Raw genomic sequence first — 13,889 nt, forward strand, 5'->3', positions numbered from 1 at the left:
AATTCAAAGAAACTCGAAGTTGTTACCTCACCGAAAAGGCCAGGCAGGATCAAATTTGTAAAAATAATATAAACATTCTATGAAGTTTATATATCGAGTAATTCCTATCATATTATTCAGGAAGAAAGTTATTGTCACTTTGATTCTATAAATTTTGCCCATCTCTCAGGCAATTTATAGATGCTATTCCAAAAGACAAGTTTCTCCTTTGAATTAAACCGATCATTAAGCCATTTTTTAACTTCTTCGAAATCAGCAAAGTGCTGCTTTACAAGTGCATAGCCCATCGTTGCTAAATGATAGTAATCGGATAAAATCAGCTCTAGAGAGTAAGACGGCCGCCATGTAAATTCTCATTTTTTGACTGGTTTTGACTTGATTTTGATACATGAGGAGTGTTTTCAAGTTGCAAAGTTACATTATGATATCTCTGAGCGCATGTTGAACATTTTTCGATCAATGCACCATTCAGATTTATTATTTCTTGTTGGTAGTGATTAGTATTAACTGTTTCTCCAGGTTTCAATACAGTTCTCCAATTCTCCAGTTCATAATATACATACGACATCGACCAAAGGCAGAGCATGGTTTTATGACTGATCGATTTGGCTTAGCTGTGGATGGACCGGCTTCACTAAGTAATAACTATAATTTTTTATTTTGGGATTTTCGAAATAAATCGATTTGTTATCAGCCGTTATTATTCAATGCTAAAATGATTATTTCTCATATCTTTTTCGACCTTTGCTATCGCATGTAATCCTTCATATTCATAATCAACATTTCCGTCTATTTTTTTAAAGTTTGTCTTGAGTCTTCATTTGATATTCCACACCTTTAAACGTTTTCAGTCTACTAGAATGTTCTTCATCTTGAACACTGAGGGCAAGTTCTACGGTGAATGTCGTTACTGGATACAGATGATTTTCAACGGCTTTTTTTATTTTGATAAAACATTACTAATAGCATTACTTTTGTAGGTACAAAACGCGATATTTGCTGTTATTTTAGCGGAACGTAAGTTGCATTGTTCGGTAAAATGATATATGTATCAAATCATAACATTGAATACTACTGAAATACGTTGAAATCTGTTGTATGGAAAGTAATTGCTAACACACTCACTAGTAACGTACTGTTAAATAGTATATAGCAACTTTGTACCAATCGAAATACTTAAGGAAGAGTTAAAGCTTAAAAAAGAAAGAACAGTATTACGAACTATACGGGGGCCTGTCAAAATAGCAGAGATCGAATACAGTATAAGAAATATTGTTCACCAAATAAACAATCTTTACATAAATAATTCTTCAATTCGTGTGTACATAATTGAACTTGCCCTAGGCGATTTTGATTGCATTTTTTGTGATTTAATTTTTATGCTTTAATATTTGTATATTCAAGAATGGTTTATAGTCACAATTAAACCCGGTAGTTGGCTGAGATAAGGAATATTTTTTAGTATTCTTGATTTCAGTTGGAGTATATCTGTCAAAGTGATATTTTCAAAATAATGGCAGTTGCTATACGCAGAACAAACTAAATATTATATTATACTGATATATTATTTGTAATATTAGAAGTAATGTATCCTGTCTTTGACATAACAAGCTAAACCAAACTTAAGACACTTAATCGATATAACCCTTCTATGAATATTTAGAAATATTGTCATTGTCAGTTTTCTTCCCAATGTATTTAGTTATATAAGTGAAATTTCGTCTCCATTCCTATTAATTTTATCTAAAAATATTACTTATATTTATTTGTTGTTTATTTATTAAAACATTAACACATATCGAGTAGGCGGAGGATGGATAAATTGTGGTAACTTTGGGGATGTTTTTTTAAATTCTTAACCAATCAGTCTAATTGTTCTCCATCGTTTTCACTAGATTACAAAATGACAACTACGTTCTTATATCTAAACCAGACAAAGTATCATATGAAGAATACTTAGGAAGACACAATATACCAACTGCTACTAAAGTTACAATTGTTAAGGCTACTATACTAGAGATAATACGCTTGGAAATATCCACTGAAATTTTGTAAAGGAGAACATGGATATTATTTAAATGTTAAAGCAAGAAATCCAGGGACAGGTATAATATATATATATTTTTAGTACAAGTAATTTATTTGCATCTTATTTATCCTTTCATTGTTCACGCGCAGAAATTAATAAGAAAATTACCACGATGGACATCTACGCTGACTGATTAATGATCCATGGTATCAACATTTTGTTGATATGCTTGCAAAAAACTAAAATGAACGATTACGATACATTAAGTTTAGTTAAGCGAAGCTCTGTTCTGAGGACTACATTGCTTAATGTTATCTTCGGTAACATAGATGGATCAACTGGTATCTGTAGTATTGGCAGCGCATATATTCCTCCATCTTCATTTACTGGTAGTTCGCTTTACATGATATAATATATTCAGGATACTATGACTTTTGTTGCTTATATACGGTCGACCAGATCTATTCATCACAAATAGGTGCAATCCAAACTGGGATGAAATTAAAACTTTGTTGTTTCTAGATCAAACGTCAATACAGCGGCATGATATCATTGCACTTGTATTCGAACAATAATTGGAATTATTGTTAAACACGATTATATATTACTCGGAATGAAAAATGACTTTTTTAATGGATAATGTCTGTCGGGTCTGCTAGTAACTTTATACATTTTTGGAATTATAAATACCAGTGATGGCTCTGTGGCCGATATTCGACCACAATGTATCAAATTAATATTCATAATATATTATCATAATATATTTAGAAAAGGAGTAGCTTAAAAATAATATGATAAGACATATTAAAATATATACAAGCTATCTCAAAAACATTTACACTAACACCAAATAACATTTTTTAAATTTCATTCAATTAAAGCTAATTTCTGTTAACTTTCAATAATTTACAAAGTATAATAATTTAAATAAGCGTGAATGATTACGCCACTGAACATTATAAAAAAGTAATAAATTCAGAGCATTAAATATATACATATACATAATCTTTCTTTACTCATATGTTATAAACATAAGTATGGAATAATAAATGCAAGAAAAGCACTAGTTTCCTAAACTTATATCAATAACGTAAATCATCAAAATAAATGATACAAATCTACTGTTAATAATGCATAATTTATTTTATTTGTCCTATGTGTTCCATCTATGCAAATTATGTAGTTATTTTCATTTCAACTCCTACATATTTTTATTAATTCATTTATGTAATGATATAGTCTTATCTCAATCCATATTTGTGACCTAAAATATATATTACAAAAACAATAAATACATCAGGCTGATTAGAGAATAATTTCTTTACATATATTTTTAAATAAAATTATATTGTTCTTTGCTTATTTATTTCAAACTTCAACTTTGCCCTTGCAGATAGCTTTTCTTTAGTTTGGCCTCTATGGGTTTCATTTATCTATTGCTTACTACTTTGTCTTATGTGCGACGTGGGAACTAACAACTCACCAACAAATGAGGAATTATAATTCTATGAAACCATTTTATAAATGTTAGTATTCTATGATACATTTATGTTAACTCTTGATGTACAAATTAACGTATTTATTACCTGGAATATTAACTTAGTGCTTTTTAAGAAAAGCTTTTACTAATGAAGCCTGACATTAATTAGCAGTTAAAACCACACCAAAAAGACAAATCTTAACAAACTTTAGTACAATGTACTTTAACTAGTACAATGATATACATGTATTCAGAACCATATCAATTAATAACAGTCCTTAAGCAAGAACAATTTTTCGTTGTCACTTTTTCCTTATCGGACATCAAATATAATCAAAAGGGGATTTTGAGGATCCAAATATTATAATTGTAAGCAAAGAAAACAGACGATTTTTATTATTCTCCAATTTTGTTAATTTATATATTTATACATTTTGCGGTACAACATTGCCAGATGTTGATTTCAAACATTACGTGTTTGTGGTTGATTTACGTACAACAGAAATGACGAATAATCTACCGTATAAGAGTTGGAGCTTGCAACGCGTTGACCATGGTCAAAAATATTGGTTTTAATCACTCACTTCACTAGTTCACTCACTTGGTTTTAACGAACACTGTATTTAATTAAACTTTATAAAGTCTTTTAAAAAATTTTTATCTCCAGCGAGATTCGAACAGCGAGGTAAACTCTTAACCCGACGGCTACCCGTCCGATTTCTTTATATATTTTGTGTCACCGATCTGACGGCTATTCCTGATTGCTTGATTTGGCGTTTTTCGTTTTATAGCGATATATTTGTTTGTAGCGCATATTACACAAAAATATTAGGCCTAAAAATTCTTTTATATATAGATATTGACAATATATTTATAATGTACTAGCTGACGCGGCAGACATCGTACTGCCTCAATCGATAAACAAAAAACCTAATCCCAGAAAAAAAAGAGCCTAAAATATCTGGTGGTGGGACCAGTTGTGGCAATTTTACTTTGCCTCTAGCACAGCATAATCAAGTAGATTTACCACTATATTTTAACGCCTTGCAATATTTACAAATTAATGTCATTTCTCCAATTATTAGCGAGTTGTCGGCACAATAATCTATTGCCGCATCATAGTGGAATGCAGCTTGTTCCAGGATCACAGGAGCACTCTGTCTGCGGAATCGTTTAATTTCGCTTTGTCGTGCTCGTTGTTGTTGTGTTTGATGTGCACGAACTCGTTGCATTCAAAGCCTATCTATTTCATTGTCACTCTTTAAAGAACGCAATTCTGACATAGCAATAAGACTATTTTCTTGATCTGTCTCTTTCTGGCCATCAGTGCGGTTAGCACGTGATGTAGCTCTTCGCACATTTGATTGACTGCGACGACCTCAGTCAGGTCGTCTTCTCCCCAGCATCGTAAATTGTAATTAATCAGTGAGTTGTAATTAAGTGAGAAAAATTCTCGCGCACTTAGCAGTAAAGTATCACTATCACAAGAAATCAACAAAGAAAAGAGCACATAATTTGAAATGTCACTATCACAAAGGATGGCCGAAGTTAAGAAAGTTCTCGCACCGTCTCTCGCGGTAATCGTCACTCAAAAAGATAGAAGGATGCATGTTTGTCTGAGGTTTCGATCGACAAAGAAGATGGATCGCCATATTAGTTGGTTTTCAAATGTCAAATATTATGGTTGCGTTCAGAAATTTAATTTGTGACAAAAGTTAAGATTTATCAATCTATATAAAAATAATATGATGTATAGTTAACAACTGTAGTTAATCTACATAAAAATAATCTGATAGTTAAGTAAAATTAATTTTATTTTTTATCTCCTCAGAATAAAGATATAAATATTCTAATTAGTTATTCATTTTAAACTATTCTTCGATTTCTGAACGACGAGGGATACAGCAAAGAAAAAACAAAATTGTTGTTTTTTTTAATTTCGAGCATTTTCATATTTATTTACAAACCTTCCTTTCCACAATTTTCATTTCACTTCCTTTCAAGACCAAAATTATCCAAATCGGTCTAGTCGTTCTCGAGTTTTAGCGAGACTAACGAACAACGATTCATTTATATATATATATATATATATATATATATATATATATATATATATATATATATATATTTAATATACTATTATAACATTCTAGAGAAGTATCACATAAAAACATTAATTACAGATTGGATCCCCATTACTTCCATTGCCGTAAACATATTTCGATCTTGATAAACAGGCTGCCGGCCGTAACGGAAATGATTTTACGGTATATTCGACTTCAAAGTATTCAACAGTATTTCCGAACATTCGAATTAATTAAAACTGCACCGTACAACTTCACCAGCGGTCGTAATAAAAGTTCCAGTCGATGCAGAATCCCGAGAGACCGGTCTTTAATAAATAGTGTTAATTTAATATAAAGTTGTAGCGCGGGAAGTTTTCGGGGCAGCGCGCTAGAAGGGTGAGGAGGGGCGATGTTTAAAAACAGGAGGATTATGAGCCTCGAAGTCCAGCATCGAGACTTAACGCGTCAGTTGAGAAGAGAGTCTTCAGAAAGCGCCGCTTCGGAAAGATTTAATTTGCTAATTTAGCTTTTCGCGATTGAAAGTTTCGCTGTTGAAGTTTCGAGGGGGCTGATTAAAGATTTTCCTTAATTTAAATCCAAAAATTAATATTGCATTTTTTGTTGTGCATTATATAAGATTTCTATATGTATAAAGCAAATATTGAGAAAATCATCTTCCATGATTTGGATCCAATTTTAGTAATATTTTTTCCTCGCCTCTTGAGGTGACTTTAAAGCATTTTTCAAGGTTCTTTATATCATTGGCGTTTCTTTATATCTTGAAAAAAAGAGGTTTAGAATTTGGCACAGTTAAAGCTAATAATTACATACCCATAATACCAAATAACAACAAGGAATAGGCTTCAGATCGGCGAAACATAATATATAAATAAATATTTGAGGCTATATTTTCCTGACCGACCCGCTGCCCGCTGCTAGTAGCTGCAATTCTAATACAGTATTATTCGCCGTTTCTTTGGATGTAAATCGACCCCGGACATGTAATTTTACTTTGTATCGTAAATTTGGCAGCGCTGTACAGCAAAATGCCGGCAGAGCAATTTTAAATCGGTCCTTAAAAAAGTTCTTATGTTTTGTACTTGAAACGATATTAACACTGAAAGTCAGTGAGTTAAGATTTTATTAAATGGTTTTATTTCATTTTAAGAAGAATTGTTTAAAATTTTGTGTTACTTGTGATTAATTTCATATTATTGCAACTATTAAAGAGTTATGATATAGTCTATTAAAAGTTTTTTAGTAATGCGCTATGGATATTTGTGAGGTCGAAACATTGCAATGTTACTGTATCAACTCTGTGTTTTAGTTCAGTTTGGCTTTGACATACAAGAAAATTCTAATCTAAATAAAATCAATGAACAAAAATGTTATTAAATATAATTTATTTTAACATTATAGTATATATGAAAACTACAGTTAATTATAAAGCCACAAAAATGTTTATGTAAGAGTTAAAACCTCTTAACACTATTACATTAAAGAATTTTGTCTGACAAACGGACAGCGGCAACGTACGCAAAATTATTTAAAAGATTACTTATTATTACTACAGATTAAAAACCGACAAGCCTTATTTTCGCTCTTTGATATTTTGATAAATTTTAAATCGCTCCCTAATATATGATATCATTTCCTTTGAAAATACCGACAACAATATATAGTCAGGGTCACAAATTGATTACGACTTTAATAGATTATTTCGGAAAGGAACGAGATAATGGAGGCCCCGTTTTGCCTATAATTTTCTTTAGAGAAGTAATTATTGATGATATTAAATAATATAATAAGTTCCTACAATTTTATTGAAAATATTTTTAGAGTGTTGCTTAAATGATTCACCCAAGAAAACCCGTCTACATACGAAGTGGGTGGCGAATCTTGACCATCTTAATAATGGTTTTATTCGAGACCAAATATACGAAATGTATAAGAACAGTAAGTACACAAAATATTTTATCGATATAAACATAATTTAATAAAATTATTTTAGAAAAAATTGTCTGTCTGGAAAGTACATATAAAAGACTTACGGACATGTAGCCTTTTGAGGGATGTAAAACATCTTTTCATACAGTTTTACAGGGCATAGAGTTTAAATGGTGTAAAGATAACCTTAGGAGAGGTTTAATGGAACTTCCAGATATTTCCTTAAAAATAATTCAGTTTTTAAAGGCATAAAATAAGACCAAGGAAGATAAAATAATTGATTTTGTGTATCTTGATGAAACTTGATTATTTCAAGATGGTTTATTGTGGCAGTCTTGGCAAGACAGTAACAACAAAGTGTAAAGACAGTAAAAATTGATGGAAAAAAGTAAAAGTTACAATAGCACTCGATTAGGTTTTGTTCCGAGAAGGATATTCCATCAAAAACTGTTTCTATACGTGGAAGGAAGCATTGTCAACCATAAAACCATTGGTTTGGATGAACTAGATAAGACATACAGAGGAAGTAATTGATAAAGGGTGAAATCGTGAACATGTTTTAGACAGATTAGAAATTAACGGTTTAGTGATTGAATTGGACAGTGAGTTGGAAAGTGAAAGTGACTGAAGGAAACTTTCAGGATATGTGATAATGCTGTGCAATGCTGGAAATTCCTCAGACAGCGTGATGAGAGTGGATATAACTAAAGGTATGCATATAATCAATTGAATATAACTGTAGAATATGGTATTATAGGGCGTGAAAGATTTGTATGCACAAATATGATTGTAATTGTTCAAAATTAAACATGAGCGTATGAGGATAGAATGAATACTAACTGTTTTGTAGATATGGTAAACGCATTAGACATAATTCAATGATTCATTTTATGAAGAATGGTGTACACAGATAGTAGCGGAAGAAATAACATATACAATGATACCAAGATAACTTGACAAGTAAACACACCATCGAAGAAAACAAGAACTAAACGTAAAAAAAGAAATATGTTCTCGAATGAAAGTCAAATACGTTTCTCAGATATACAATTGTTAATTAGGTCGATTAGGCCTCCAGGGGGATACCACTATACAAAAAAATGCGCATGGAAACTTTACCTCATGGGTGGTTTGGAAAAGAGTTTAATGTAAACAAAACAAATGTAGCATACAAACTATTATACCTGTGCTCAGAGTTGATGCGGCAACAATGTTTTGACGTCACAAAATATTCATGACGCATTACTAAAAACACTTTGTATAGACTATAGTTATAAATTAACCATTAAGAAAAGCATTATCATATAAATTTACACTTTCTACTTTATTTGTAAAAATAAAAAATTAATGTGTCCGTTTTATCGGAAGGTATTTTCAGTTGTAAAAGAAAAACATGACATATACCAATATTTCATTCTAATTCAGATTGAGAAAGTTCCAGAATAACAAGAATCGCCTGTGTACTTTACACAATATATTTAGATAATCGCAAGGATCTTTTTCAGATTCATAGTATAAATATCAGTAAATAAAGTTTTACATTTAAGAATATCAATAATTTTTTAATCTATTCTGGTACACTCAGAATAGTTAAGAAAGTTTCTTGAGACATCATTGTATTTTTTTGATTTTTGAAGATTTTTCTGTAAATTTTATTTTTATTAATTTCTAATTCATTTCAAGTTTCATTAGAAATTGCATTTCGTAACTAAGCCGTACCAAATATTGGAGGTAATAAACATATTAATATCTGCATCAGGAGTTTAAGCGAATGTTTTAATTGGTGAGTTTTTAGTCCTGTGGGACACAAAGTAAAGTAGAGAGAAGTAGATTAGCGAATGTCATAGAAGACAAATTAATTATCAGGTATCTGTTATGGTGATATTCCAGAATATTACATAAAATGAGTTTGAAAAACATTAATTTAGTGACAGGACAAAAAATGACAGCTACTCATTTAAAGATTGAATAATGGAATAAATAATTGAAAACTGAAGCAATTCCATGTTATGACGGTAAATAAATTATTCTTATATCAAATAAGCCTCGTTTTTTATTCAATGTACTGTTTTTAAATATACATTTTAGGTGAAAAATATGTATAAAGGCAAAAAATTATATTAACACATAAATGAACTGATAAAATGAAGTAAAACTAAGTACGTTATTTGCCTAGATGGAATATATGGGACAAATAAAAGAAATTATGAATTTCAACAGTAATGTGATAAATATTTCAAACCGCTAAATAATATTAAGATGTTTAACGGCTAATGCAATAAAATATGTAAATATATAACAACTTATTTTTGAATATTTTATCAATTATTTTCGATATTTACTTTATAGACCTAAGTTTTAAGAAGTCAGTAATGCATTTAATGATTATAATAATTTTCTATATTACTTACTACTACTATAACTTCTATATTACTTCATTTAATATTCCATGTTGATTATTATAACATAAAAGTAAATAAAGATAATGTATATAGTGAATTCAAAATAGCAGTGATAACAATATTTTAATATAAATAAAATAATTGAACAAATAATTTATTAAATATAATTTATTTTAACACTATAGTACATCAAATGAATTTATTATCGAAAACTACAATCAATTTTACAGCCGCGATAATTTATAGGTTAGAGTTGTTTTATTATATATATATATATATATATATATATATATATATATATATATATATATATATATATATTGAGCTTTTTCCGCACTACTATCGGTAGGGTCCTAGGCGCGTTTTTGTATGTAGTGGCATCCCCCGAATGCCTAATTCACATAATTAACAATTGTACATCTAAGTAATATATTTTACTTTCATTAGAGAGCATATTTATGTTTTACGCTTAGTCTTAGTTTCTTTCGATGCAATGTATCCTTCTAAAGTCATTATGATATTACTATATTTCTCGTTAGTTTGTCCTATTACTATCTGTATACATCTTTCTTGATAAAACTACATTTAATCACTGCATTCTGCTTAATATATTTGCCATATCTGCAAAAGAGTTAGTGTTATTTCTCTCCTCATACATATTAACCAAACGTTCATGTATATTCTGAACAATAACACACATGCTCATAAAGCTTTCACACATTATAATATAATTCCTTACAACTAAAGGAATTGTATACTGATCGTTAGTGGTTTCCTCTTTCATCACTCTGTCTAGGTAATCGTCAAAATTTAATTAAAAACCAACATTCATAAGACTCTATTCAATCACTTTCACTTTCATAAACATTAATCAAGTTAATAACTGAACTGTCTATTTCCAATTTATGAAAAACTTGCTCAAGATTCTACCATTTGTCAATTTCTTCTTCAATGTGTCTGATCGAGCTCACACAAACCGAAGATGCTATATTCAACAATGCCTCTTTCCATAAATCCAGGCAGTTCTGATTTGAATATCCCTCCTCGACCTGAATATCTATTGTAATAATTCTTTGCATTACTCCGTATCAACTCTATTGGATTAAAAATGCAGTGATTGGGAGCCTAATACTATGTGGCCATAATATTCAGTAATCTGATCTACTATGTATCTTTTCTCAGGCTTATTTCTAAAAAAGTAAATTACATGAAATGCAATTAAATATTTCATTTATATTTACGAAGTAATAATTTGAAATTATTTTACGAAATAGAAAATAAACATGAAATTTGAAACTTATTTTATGTACTTTAAGCCATTCCTTAATTGCAGCCTTTGTTGATGAACTTATTGCTAGTTTGTCCACCAGTGTACTATATATGGTAGATATGGTGCAATGTACATAACAATAACTGATGGTTCCTCCAAGTTCGTAAAAGCTGATTTTCAAACTACTGCAAAGACAAGTTGTGGTTCATTTCTCCATGGTAGTCATATATGGTATAACTATATGTCTGCAATGAATAAATGTTATGACTAACAAAACCTAATCGATAGTTATTCCAACATTTACATTTTTCCATCAGCTTTCGTTGTTTTTAAAATATTTAAATATATAAATTGATACATTTCTTCCTTGATTTCGTTATATGGTTTTAAAGATTGTATTCTTTTAAAAGCAATCTCTGGAAGTTCCATTAAACCCCTTCGTGGGTTATCTTTATACCACTTAAATCCTATATTATCCAATAATGTATGAACGGATGTTCTACATCTCTCAAATAGCTCTATATCTGTTGGATTATTATGGATACTTTCCAGACTGATAACTTTCTCTGAAATACTTGTATTAAATTATGTTTCGATTGAAAAAAAACTATTTACAACAGTAATATATACATTATACATTTCGTAGATTTGATCTCTGAAACACCAAACTGATCTTGATTCGTCACCTGTTTCGTATAAAAACGGTTTCTTTTTGGCGAATTTATATTATTTTTATAAGGTTATGTATTTATATATATATTGTTATGTATATTGTTTTGAAGGTTATACTGTTTTTTATTTTTTGAGATATGTTAGTGACTGTGTCCATACTAATATACAGTGTAAAAAATATTTTCAATAAAAACCCAGGCGATTTGTAATTTATTAAAACAAAGCACTAAAACAACGTTTGCCGGTTTATAACCCATAATTATAATATTTTGAAGAATTTTCAGACATTTGATAAACGGACAAGTTTTGCAGGCTCATTCCGTTGCATGTTCGAACATCTCTAACAGCATTCTATCTCTTTTTAAATAGAATAAAATGACAAGGATAATATTGTCTGACTTTAAAACGAATTTACAACTTTAGACAGACACATATTGACACTCGTGTCACTGCTACTTTGAATTGACTATACTTATATTTAATTTAAATTAAATTTAAAAAAATTAGAAACTTATTAAATTGTTGATTATTAAACTTAATAGAATTGTATTGCCATTGCAATTTATGCAATTAAGTGCCATTTAAATTAGGGTAGTGTTTGTTGCTATTATTTGCATTAACATTATTTAATATTTTAAGCTGTTTAAAGAAATACACAGACTTTATCATCATAAAAATATCTGAAATAAAAACAATATAATAATAATATATACTTTAAAATATTAATAGTTTATAGTGAAATCAGATTAATAATAACAGGAGGCTAACTTGTTTAGCTTGTTATTCTACATTTATCATTCATTACTACAATTATATAGTTTTGTAGTATATATTAAGATAGTTCTAAATAATTTATAGGTCACATAAAATATTTGTATAATAAAAAAGTGAAATATATTATTTTTATTACCTTCGTAACTGCAGATATAATAGTATATGATATAATAAAATTTACATAATAATTATTTTAGAGTCTATTTAAGTCAATTAAAACGTATTTTAATTTTCGATCTTTCATGTCATTTATAAATTTTAAATTTTAATTAAAGGTAGTATACTTTGACATTTTATAATCTCCATTATATCGTATTGTTTTTATATATTTTCGGCGACTTTTATGCTCCTGATAATGGGATCTTAATTTTATTTCAAAATGATTATAAAAAGTTGAATATTGAATTTATTTCGCTTTACAATAAATACAAATGCGGCGGTCCTGGTATGATAACGATTGTCGTGGGTTCGAATCCCGCTCATAATATGGCAGTATTTAAATTATGTTCCAGTTGTTTGCTATTGTATACGGGCCAGTAAAATGTAAAAGCGAAACTACATCTTTTACTGGTAGTAGAAATGGTGAAAACTCGCTTTATATGCATCAATCGAATTTATAGTCTATATTCTCTTTCTATTTTTTTAAGAAGAGCTGCCGTCTGATACGTTCGTATATATAACCGAATCTGCTTACAAAAGTCGTCTGGCTGTCAACTGTCTGCAAATTTCTTTAAAATATTACTAATACAAAATACATGTTATATACTAGAAAACTTTGTTTTGACACTTTGCTGTTTTTATAAATTAAAAATCACTGTTTATCATTGAAAGATGAAAATAAGTGAAATGATTGAAATGCCGATAGAAAACTTAAAGATACGAAGCTCTTTGAGTGAAGCAAAACATCCTCTCACAGTTTATCGGGAAACATAGAATTTAAATATAGTAAAATTAGTTGTTCTTTCAATTTGTGTATTTAGATAAGACATATTTCAAAATGGAACATTGAGTCATTTAAGGCAAGACATTTGATTAAGTTTTAATATTAGTTCTAACATTTATTAATAATTCATTGCGAATATATTGTTCTTCATGCTGATAATAGTGTTAAATAATGTAATAGTGTTACATAAATTGGACAACAACTGTTAGGTAGATTGGAAATTAATAGCTTAGTTATTCAAGACAATGGCGACTCAGAAAGTGATAGTGAATGAATGAAACTTTGCTAGTATGAGATTATGATCTA

At 29.4% G+C, this 13,889-nt stretch overlaps 1 protein-coding gene and 1 long non-coding RNA gene across 2 annotated transcripts in view; one reads left to right on the forward strand and one right to left on the reverse strand.

Moving 5' to 3' along the window:
- Nucleotides 1-13,889, reverse strand: part of Lar (tyrosine-protein phosphatase Lar) — a 1,580,452-nt gene that overhangs the window by 1,181,998 nt on the left and 384,565 nt on the right. The gene's annotated exons all lie outside the window — the stretch shown is intronic.
- LOC143197853 (uncharacterized) lies at nt 7,292-7,897 on the forward strand. The gene is made up of 3 exons (XR_013006091.1): nt 7,292-7,351; nt 7,415-7,531; nt 7,587-7,897. It is a non-coding gene; the product is annotated as an uncharacterized LOC143197853 (long non-coding RNA).

Source organism: Rhynchophorus ferrugineus, unplaced genomic scaffold, assembly GCF_030347505.1.
Source record: "Rhynchophorus ferrugineus isolate W39M unplaced genomic scaffold, kcgeb_rfMv2 rfM6, whole genome shotgun sequence".
NCBI classification, from domain to species: domain Eukaryota; kingdom Metazoa; phylum Arthropoda; class Insecta; order Coleoptera; family Curculionidae; genus Rhynchophorus; species Rhynchophorus ferrugineus.